Below are 11,291 nucleotides of genomic sequence, written 5' to 3' on the forward strand. Positions count from 1 at the left end.
AACTTGGTCTCAGTATCTGTGATTTATTGCTCTTATTTGTATACGTTTATGTCTTTTTTTAGACTCTATCCTCTTTGATGGCAAAGGGCCATGTTGTGTATTGCATGCCTAGCAACAGCCCAGCTGCAGGAATGGAGCTAACACAATAATTACTTGTGGAGTTAATTAATTGAATAAAGAGCTACTTTGTTCCAAACACCTCTACAATTCTTGGTCCAGCCAATCTTTGGGACTGAAACATCAACCACTCTGATATGAAATCCAATTTGCCACCATCTTTTTTTTTTTTTTTTTTTTTTTTTGGTATCGTGTGAAAGTTTAATGTTCACTAGACTTGGGAAAAATAAAATATAAGTAATACATAAACATCCCTTCTCCATAGAAATGAAAGGTTGTTATAAACATTCATGTAAATCAATTCTCATCTTAAATCACCTCATTTTTTCCAATTACATAGTCTCAGTGAAAGTCAATACCATAGATCTTTCAGAATTCCCTAACCACAAAGTAACTTGCAGTTTCCTAGGCAAATAATTGTTAGTTTTATGATCTATAGCAAAGCTAAAAGCATCCAATGCCTATTAATACTATTCTATTCATAAGCTTACTTACCATTTCTCCATCCTGCTACTCCTTAGACCCCTTTCCACCAAATATAATGAGCAATTCAACGCAGGGAAGGATGACTTTGATAATTTATTCAAATATTCCTTTATGAATAAAATTTTAGCTAGTAATACTTTTGAACTACTCTATCAAAATATAACCAATGACTCAAATATGTCTAAAGTCATTAAATTATCAACTTCATCTCAGAAGCCTAGTAACCAAAGATAAGCATAAAAATATAATTATAATGTATTATAAATGGAAAACTGATAAAGTCTGTAGGCCTTACCCATTAAATGACACAACTGGTAGATGTATTTATCAATATTCTTAGGTCATAAACAACAGAACCTAACTCTGTTTACTGTAAACACAGTTAGGGAACAGTTTACTGGAAGAATATCAAGACCCCCCAATATCAGTGGGGGAGATTACAGACTTGGGCTCAGAAAAAAGGTAGTAGGATGGAAAACTCCAAGAGATAAGAATGTAGGAATAGTAGTGATGTACTACAATGGGAAGTGTCTAGTTCTACTAGTTGAATTCCAACTATTTTTATTTTTTCCATCTGTTCAAGACTTAACTTCCAGGGACAATGTGTCCCAGAAGCTTGGGTTAGATCATATCTGCCCTTTATATAGAGAAGAACAGAGCACTGTATTATAGTCTTCGTTGGCTTGGGCCACTATAATAGAACATCACAGACTGGCTTCTTAAATAACAAAAATGTATTTCCTCATGGCTCCGGAGCCTGGAAGCTTGAGATCAAGATGCCAGCATGGCTGTGTTCTGGTGCAGCGCCTCTAACTGGTTTGCAGAAGGCCACCTTCTTGGTATGTCCTCAAAGACCTCTGTGGTGTCTTATAAGGGCACTAACCCCTTCATGAAGCCCCCACCTTCATGACATCATTGAACCCTAATCATATCCTAAGGCCCACCTCCAAATACCATCCTATTAAGGACTAAGGCTTCAACATGAGTTTTAGAGAGACACAAAGATTAAGTCCATAATGGAGTCCTTCCAGATGATAACCCATGAGGAAGAAGAAACTGACCAATGGACAGAAAATAACTGATGAAATTAATGAGTAGATTGATGGAGTGTCCAAGGTCATGATATAATTATGGGAGACCATGAAACATTGACATATTTAATTGAATTGAGAATCAAGATTAGTTAAATTGAAGTAATATTAAAGACAGCCCAGCTATACTTATACATAATTCTATGAAAATGCAAATTGTTAAAAAATGCATTATCATGACCCTTTCCCTGTCTCTCTTCTCCCCTTTCATTAGTAGTTTCCCTAACAAGAGAAGCAATGACTAAGCTGCAAAAGGTTAAGAAAAGTAAATGAGGGGCAAAAAAAAAAAAAAAAAAAAGAACACTGAACATCTTACATATTATGCTCATGAGACTTGGTGGGAAATAAAACATGAATTCTTTTTGGCAGCAGAGGACCAGGGCTCTAAGCAAGCACAACCAGAGGGGCTTGCTGAGCGGAGGGGACACTGCTGAGATCTACTGCGAGTCAGGCACTATTCTAGGGCTTTACAGGTGTCAATCCACAGCAACCACATGAGCTAAATGCTATTGCTGTCCCCATTTTACAAATGCTGTATGCCTGCAACATCCATTTGTCCCCTCTAGTAAAACCACACCAAAAGTAGTAATGAGCATGTGTTTGTTGAGGACTGATAAAGTGGAAATGGTCCAGGAGCCATGGGGGGGGGGGGCGGAGGGAGGGGGAGCAATCTTAAACAAGACTGATGACAGCCGCGGTCCTGTTGAGAACTGACCTGTCAATATTTAAGGGGGTAGAATCAGGACCTAGAGAACCACTTCTCAAAGGACTGTGTTGTGAAACTCCAAGTATTACAGAAAACACTAACCTGGTGAGAAGCTGTAGGAAAATCTGCCCACATCTTTCCCTTCCAACTACCTGCTTCCACACAGGCTTGGGATCAGTGATCAACCACTCTACAGTTCTTTACTGCCTGACTTATACGTGTTTAAAGACTCTGCTCCATATACTCAGCGCCTTTCACACATCCAACTAAAGCTTTGGGCTCCATCAATGGAACACAGCTCAAGCGCTGATCTTTGCCTCTGGGGTTGGTGGCCATTTTGTATCTCTACTCAAGCAGCCTCCCAGGGATATCAGAGTTAGACCAAGGCAGGGTTTTCAGGTTCTTCTGCACTGATCTGGGCTGGGGGTGATCCCATGTCCTACGCCTCTTCTAAAAAACTTCTACCGCATCGCCTATCTAAAAGTTTTCTGACTCAGCATTTTTCTTTCTCCTCAATTGGCAACTCTACTCTCTGCTGTCCACATGATACCTCTAAATTCTCACTATCTTTTACCTTCAGGGCTCCCCAAAGGCTATTGTTCATAAATAAATTAAACACCCAAATGGTGACATCTGAAAAGAAAACAATCCCAACGGCACTCTCCCTGCGCTATTAATGTAGCAGAGCTTTGCCATCTAATTTCTGCTTTTCTGGAAACATCAGATCCCCCAGAGGAGTCCTGGCATTTAAGCACTTAGAGGAAAATATCTTTTGCTGTTCAGAAGGTGTTCCTGAGCAACTGGCAGCCACTGACCACCACCAGGAAGATCCGATGACTCCGATATTATGCTCAGCAGATGGGGTGAGTGTCTTCACCTGAAAGGAAACGGGGGCTTGATTGGCCACCGGTGGTAAAAGAGACAAAAAGAATTGATAGGAGAATAAGGAAGCAGGGAAGAGGAAAGACACAGGAGGGTGAAGTGAGTGGTGGGGATGGGCAGGTGGCTGGCGGAGGGGCTGTGGGCAACCTGGCACAGCAACATTACTGTCACCAGACACTGACAGACGGCGACTTCCGTGGAGTCTACTCATGGGTCCTCATACATCTTGGCTGCCAGCTATGGTGCTTTGAATTGTGTCCCCCAAAAAGATATGTTGAAGTCCTAACCTCTGGTATGTGTATATGAGATCCTGTTTGAGGATAGGGTCTGTGCAGATGTAATCAAGATGAGGTCACACTGGATGAGGGTGAGCCCTAGGTCCAGTGACTGGTGAGCTTAGAAGTAGAGAGAGATTTAGAGAACACAGTCACGTAGGGGAGTTCATGTGTCACCAAGGGCAGGGATTGAAATGATGTAGCTACAAACCAAGGGATGCCAAGATTTGCCAGCCACCATGAGAAACTGGAAAGGCAAGGAAGGATGCTTCCCTAGAGCCTTCAGAGAGGGTGTCACACTCCTGACACCTTTATTTGTACTTCCAGCATCCAGAACTGCAAGACAGTAATTTCTGTTGTTACAGCAGCCCTAGGCAAATAACACAGATGTCAGATGGATACCCTGATAATGTTGCCTCAATTTGAGTGAGATAGTACCTGAGCTCACCTTCCAGGTAATTTTTAGGGATTTTATTTTTAATGCAATTCTTAATAGAAGTCAGGATTCTTCATTATCAGTCAAACATAAAGCTTGGAAGAGACTGTAGCCTGGGTCATGTTAGCCAAAATATCTTCTATTTAGAAGAGGGTTTCTCAACCTCCACACTACTGACATTTGGGGTTGTCATGGGGGCTGGAGAGCCATCCTGTGCATTGTAGGGTGTTGAGCAGTATCCCTGGCCTTTGTCCCATAGACGCCAGTGGTACCCTACCTTCAACTGTGGCAACCGAAATCTGTTGACATTGCCCAATATTCCCCGGGGAGAGGGAGCAAACTTATTCCTCATTGAGAACCAGTGATTTAGTTAGTGTACTTACCTCGTGCCTGTCCGTTGCACAAATCACTTCAGTGGGGAGAGAAACATCCTTCTGTAGCTTCTACAACGAAGGAGTCCTGGATGACAAAGTGGATGCAGGCTGATGCAATCTGGGTCAGAGATACCATACAGGTGTGGGCGGTCCCAGTGAATCACAGGTGACTGAGCTGATCAGAAGAGGAGGGTGTGGGGCACCTGGGTGGCTTAGTCGGTTAAGCGTCCGACTTTCGCTTGGGTCATGATCTCGCGGTTCGTGGGTTCAAGCCCCGCGTCGGGCTCTGTGCTGACTGCCAGCTCAGAGCCTGGAGCCTATTTCAGAGTCTGTGTCTCACTCTCTCTCTGACCCTCCCCTGCTCACGCTGTCTCTCTCTCTCCTAGAAATAAATAAAAATATTAAAAAAAAAAAAAGAAGAGGAGGGTGTAAGGAGGGCAAGAAAAACACTCAATGGACGACAGAGATGGGCTCAGGCTTTGATGCCCTAAGTCTGCAGGAAGGCTGGTACATGACCTTGGCCAAGTGGCCCTTATGAGTCTCACTCCAACTTGATGAAAATTCAAATGATCTAAAAGTAATACCAAGCGATCCACGTGACAGCAAGTCCTGAAAAGGCATGCACTAAACTGAGGGCACACGCCTTGCATGTCCAAGTCAGCATCTGTCAGTATGCCCAGAACTATATGGAGCATGTCAAAATAACTGTTGTGTGTGGCAACATGATAAACCACTGAGAAGAGATGAAACTATCATTGATATCAATTAACAATAAAATAAATATAAAGTTAAAAGAAGAGCAACTTGGATTATAATATTCTATGGAATAAATGGGTTATCCTTCAGCTATCTGGTCAATGAGTGAAATTCCAGATTCAGGTATCGAGATATTTATTTAAGCCAAACCTTTCCTCAGGAATCATGGACCAAGGTCAGTAAAGCTCCCAGGCTCTGAAGCCATAGAAAGAATACTAAAACATTACTGCCACAAGCATGACAGCCTAAATATTCAGACCAAACTCTTGAAGAGTCAAAAGTGACCCAAATTCTTTATAGAGCAGAAGTGGAAGGTTGGCTGGACACACGTAATTGACCTGGAAACTTGATAAAGCAGCTACCTATGACAACATTATATCTACACACAAGCATGACAATGGACCTAGGCAGTGGGGAAGTGTGCTCCTCCCCATTTGAGCCCACATCCATGAGAGCTTCACCCAAGTGGAAGAGAAATGGAAGATGCCACCAAAACCCCCCTAGGAAACTACACACCCCATTCAAGCTCTATGGACTGGGTTTTACATCTCCAGACACACCCCACCTGCTTCTCTCCCCGAGCGCTCCCAGATACTGTTGTCAGCAGGTGTTTGTTGTGTGATTGCATCTTCAGCAAAGCGCTTTGTCTGACAGGTTGCCCATTTTAAATACAGTTGTTTTCCTAGGGGTATTGAAATATTAAAAATGGTCTCAGAGGGCGCCTGGGTGACTCAGTCGGTTGGGCATCTGACTTCGGCTCAGGTCATGATCTCACAGTTGGTGAATTTGAGCACCCCATTGGGTTCCATGCTGGTAGGATCACTTCCTACCCAATAGTTTAAAGAGTCCAGAAATATATCTCTGTGCCAATGTAACTCAGAGTTTTTGGACAAGAAAGTCACACACCAATTTTGTTCTGTTTTCATCTTTGAAATCCATTTTAAAGATCACATTGTAACTATTCCTCATCCTACAAGTTTTTTCAATAGCTCTTCTGCCAAAACCAATAAAACTTTGACCTGAACTGACCCAACTATCTCTACAAGATAATAGTCTGGTTTTGCTCAGACTTCTGTGGTTTGATGAATTAATGGAGAGTGTCAGAATGGTATGGAAGACAGAGTAATGGCTGGGCAAAGAGCTTAGAGAAATTTAGATGGAATTTGCAAGTTAAAACAACTCTTCCCCACCACCTGACCCAAAATTCTTTCACCCTGACAAGTTATATTTAAACAACAATAACAACAAAACCATTTGTAGAGAACTAAATTTGTATGTCAAATAATGGTGCTGAATCAAGGCCCAAACATATGTATATTTTTGGCTCATAATATGAAGCCATAATAATCAAGAGTAGGGTTGTTTGTTGCCATTTAATGGTGAAATACATACATTTAAGTGACAAAATGTCTTTTGCTCAGAGATGTTAATTACATGATGATCCTAAGGGCAAGCATGGAAACAGTGATTTGTTAGTGAAATCACAGACTAACAATGTCACATAAAGGAGTGCAAACCTCAGAGGAAGACAGATGTGAGTCCACTCTCCTTACTGGTCTTTGGGCTGTTAGATCCACCATGCTTACTAATTTTCTTTCAGTGGGAGTTCAAATTATCTTTGTTGGTATCAGATAAGCTTCCTTTGTCCTGGATTTATTTTTAATCTTTCTGATGACAATTCAGAGAGTGAATCACCCCCACAGTGACAGCATAATTATATCCATGCACCAACTTGGGGCTATCGTATTTGTCCTAACATTTGTGTGTTGGAGGAGAAATGAAGGAATTGAAAAGACTGAAGTTTGGTTAAAATCTTCAAAGAATGAAATTGGTTTTTAAAAATGGCAGAGCCACAGGGATGCCTGGTTGACTTGGCTGGTAGAGCATGTGACTCTTGATCTTAAGGTCATGAGTTCAAGCCCCACATTAGGCATGGCACTTACTTCAAACAAACACACACACACACACACACACACACACACAAAGGTGGGGTAACAAAGATACACACAAGCTGATGCAAAGTGTAACTGTTAATGTGGGGCAGAGGGCACTGAGAACCTCTCTAACACCTCAACAGTGCAAATCCTCGCAAGATGGCCATTCAACCCAGCCATACAAGGAAAACCATGTAGTGTGCCCAGCGTTTCACAAGGTCAAAAGCTGGACTTGCCAGTTTCTCCCTCAAAAATAAATGCCTCTCCAACCCTCTATGTTCATTTATGAGCACTATCATAACACAAGGGACCCAAGCTTGGATCCTCATTCACAGAGATTTTACAAAGCTCTGAGCATTGATTGCCCAGCCTGGTGAGAAAGTCAGAAACCCGTCCCACGGAATGTGCTACAAGCCATGGCAGCAAAATGCAGAAAAGTCCACATGTCCGCAGACGTGAGATGCCCCACCCAGCCCAGGAGGCGGACATGACCGCTTTCGATATGTCCAATCACGTACCAAAGAGAATCTTACCAATCACTTCTTTAGAATGATTAGGGAGAAATATGTGGACCTCATTCTTCCTGAGAAGGGAGCTCCATAAAGCCTTTTGTCACTTTCATTAGAAGAAATTCAGTAAAAAGCAGTAAGTAAACAGGCTGTTTTTCCTCCACTAAAATGTAAATGCTGCCAAGAGCAGAATTATTTTCTATTTTGTGCACACTTGACTTGACAGTTACTAGGTGCTCAATAAACACTTGCCAGGTGAATGAATGAATGAATGAATGAATAAATAAATAAATAAATGAACGAACCCATTATGGCCATGGAAGGAGAGGAATGAGTCCCAGACTCTAATGAGCACACAAAGAAACAAAAGAGGGCTTTAATTTCATTGAACATTAATTTAAAATTAGAAATTATGTATAAACTTTGGTCTAGACTTCCAAAGAGCAAGAATATTTAAGTTTGGACTTTATTACCTTTGACACAAAATTAGTTGAACTTGAACTTATAAGAATATTTAATTTTTGTAGCTTTAGTTTCTCCCTGAAGATTTGTGCTGCTCTTTAGGGCTGTTTATAGTATCCCGACTCTCGTCCTCCAAGCATGTGGGAGCATCGGGCTTCTGTGCTCTTCTTGTACTTAGACATTGCCACGTCACTTGCTTTGACCCATGACACGTGAGAAGGGAAGTCATTGTCACTGCCAGATGAAAGCTTTAGGCACCAGTGTGTGCTTAACTAAGCTCAGAGCTCCCTCTGGCACATGGCCAGCAATATTCCAGATGGTGGCTGTTCTCCCAGCCAGGTCTCAGAGCAAAGACCACCATGAAGCAGAACAGAGTCCCTGGCTGGTCAGTGAAGTCCTCGGGGATAAAACTTCCCAGGGTCAATCCACTGAGATCTAGGGACTGCTTGCTACCTCAGCATAACATACTCTATCTTACTAAAATAGAATTTAATAAAAGAAGGGCTTTATATGCAACTTGAGCCCTCTCCAGATTGTTAACATTTTATTCCCAGATCATCTTCATGTTGACATTTAATCACACTGCAGAAGTTCCACTGAGCAATACGGCTGGGGAAAAAAGGCAAAGAAATCAAGGAAAGAATAAATTTCCAGCCTTGACTCTGGTGTGGCTCAACGTTAATCTGAATATTTCACTGTTTCAACCCAAATTGATAGCTTCTGGGAGTAAAACATATGCTTCCCAGTGGCGGTCCCAGGAAGGTACCCCAAGGAGGAATGGGTGTCTGAAGGCAGGAGCAGGGATGGCCAGATGGACAGCCCACCAGAGCAAGGTAGGACACCCCTGGATCCAATGGTTAAGAGAGCAAAAAGCACAGGGAAGCTCTTTCCCCATTTCTTGTATTTACATGTGGAGGGAAAGTGACTTGAATGACTCCTGGCCCCTTGCTGCAGTCTCATCGATCTCTTCCCACAGAGGAATGGGCGTCAGCCATAGGTTTATGTTCCATGATTGCATAAAGTTGATCTCTCAGAAGACTGTAAGCAGCAGGGACTCAATCTCCTTTCTTCCCTCTCCACCTAGGACCCGTGGGAGGCAGCAAAAGCATAAACTTTCTGACTTAGAGATCCCAACTCAAGAGCTGCTCCAAAAAGCAGATGGGAGAAGGGACAAGCAGAGAGGCAGCAAGCCCATCAGGCGAAGGCACGAGCTACATCGAACGACCTCCCTTTGATGAGCAACAGAACTGATGTTTTGGTCTCCATCTGTCTGCTTCTGCGTCTGTTTTCCCATTGATTCCCAACTCTGGTGGTAAAGAGGGATGTAATTTATGAACCTCTACAAAACCCATCAGTGTCTCCTGCTGAGGGGCCACGTGAGCCCATATGGAAAACCAACAGCCATGATGTGGCACCAAAAGCAGAGGGGCATCCGTTGTGTGCCCAGGCCTTGTGGTCATGCCAGTTCCTTGTGGCTCCTGCTGCTACCAGCTGCTCACTAAGGCCGAGGGGTCCTCGAGAGACAGGGAGGGAAGGTTAGTTGGGGGACTGTGTGCGTGTGTGTGTGTGTGTGTGTGTGTGTGTGTGTGTGTGTGTTTTGGGGCCTGGGCTGCAGTTCCTATGGAGACACAAAAAATACAAAATGTCTCTGCCTTGGAGACAAGTGGCAGTCAAGAGGGAGGCAAGAAACCCTCATCCACTATTAAAAGGGGAGATATTTTGAAGGGAGTGAACCCTGAAATACTGAATGGTATTAATTGCATCTCCAGAAAATGTCTGTCATCCATTTAACTTCCATAACGCTATTTGGGGTACTGATGAAGTTCTTGGCAATATTATTTAAATTTTTTAATAAAGAAAGGTATGAAATAACGATATTGTCATCATCTTGCCTAACGTTCCCTTCTCACTGCTGGCGCCCGGTTCAGGCCTTTAGCACTGTTCCTCTGGGTTACTTGGTCCAAGCCAATGATGCCAAGGGAGATCAGAATCCTGCCCACTCACTTCTCCATCCATGCCCACTTGGAAAGGACAGTGGGGCTCTGCACGGCCAGGAGAGGGGTGCACGTCGCACCCAACTGCAGCTCACTCTCTCCGCACACTGGCTGGGCGGTCCCAGCTCTGTCATCCAGGGCAGAGTGAAGCCATAGGGGAAAATCCAGGAGGAGGTAAAGACAGATACGTCCCCTCTACATTGTGAAAAAATTTATGGTGATATCATTATACGTCTACCTATCTGTACATCTATAGATACCTACTATAAGTAGGGTTTTAAGAAGCTACAGATTTAGAACACATGTAAATATTAAAAATGTCTTATAATGGTAAGAAAAGATAAATGATGTAATAGAAAATTGGTTTGTAGAAGAGCCAATTCAAAAGAGCACCAAATATGAGGAGAAAGATACTCAAACTCAATAGTAATTAAAGTGACAGTGCAATACAGTTTTAGACGGACAAATATTTGATACCAGAAATCCCAATCATATGGAGAATGTGGAGAAATGGGAACTCTTTAATGTAGCCAACAGAAATGTGAATTTGTTCCTCCTTCTGGAAAGTGTGGAATGTGATCCTGCAATACCTGGTAAGATGCATACTCACAGCGCCTGGGTGGCTAAGTCGGTTGAGCATCCACTCTTGATTTCAGCTCAGGTCATGATCTCACAGTCTTTGAACTGTGACCTGTGTCGGGCTCTGGGCTGACAGTGTGGAGCCTGCTTGGGATTATATCTCTTTCTAGTTCTGCCCCTCCCCTGTTTGTGCGCTCTCTCTCTCTCACTCTCTCAAAGTCAATAAATAAGCTTAAAGGGCGCCTGAGTGGCTCAGTGGGTTGAACGTCCAACTTCAGCTCAGGTCATGATCTCACAGTTCCATGAATTTGAACCCTGCATTGTGCTCTCTGCTGTCAGCACAGAGTCTNAAATAAACTTAAAAATAATAATAAACAAAATAAACAAATAAACTTTAAAAAAAGATGCATCCTCATATATCCTAACCCACCAATCCCATTTTAGGAAATTGTCTCAGAGAATAACGATCAGTAGATACAGATGCATGTATAAAAATGGTTGATACGGCTTTGTTTCCATGACCAAACATGACGATGTAAAAGCCCATTAAGACAGAAGTGGTGGAATAAACTATACTCACTGTGGAATGTTATACAGTTATTAAAAATGAGTTAGGGCACTGGCAGATGACTTGCAGGAAGGCCATGGCATTGCCACGTGAGAAAAGCAAGACATGTGGGTGTGTAGTGT

At 42.7% G+C, this 11,291-nt stretch overlaps 1 long non-coding RNA gene across 1 annotated transcript; it reads left to right on the top strand.

Annotated features, from left to right (window-relative positions):
* Positions 1-1,015: 1,015 nt before the first annotated feature.
* On the top strand, positions 1,016-6,083 carry LOC144232566 (uncharacterized). The gene is made up of 3 exons (XR_013335450.1): positions 1,016-1,442; positions 3,125-3,263; positions 4,754-6,083. It is a non-coding gene; the product is annotated as an uncharacterized LOC144232566 (long non-coding RNA).
* The last annotated feature ends 5,208 nt before the right edge of the window (positions 6,084-11,291 follow it).

Source organism: Crocuta crocuta, unplaced genomic scaffold (assembly GCF_008692635.1).
Source record: "Crocuta crocuta isolate KB4526 unplaced genomic scaffold, BGI_CrCroc_1.0 scaffold84, whole genome shotgun sequence".
Taxonomy (NCBI): Eukaryota; Metazoa; Chordata; class Mammalia; order Carnivora; family Hyaenidae; genus Crocuta; species Crocuta crocuta.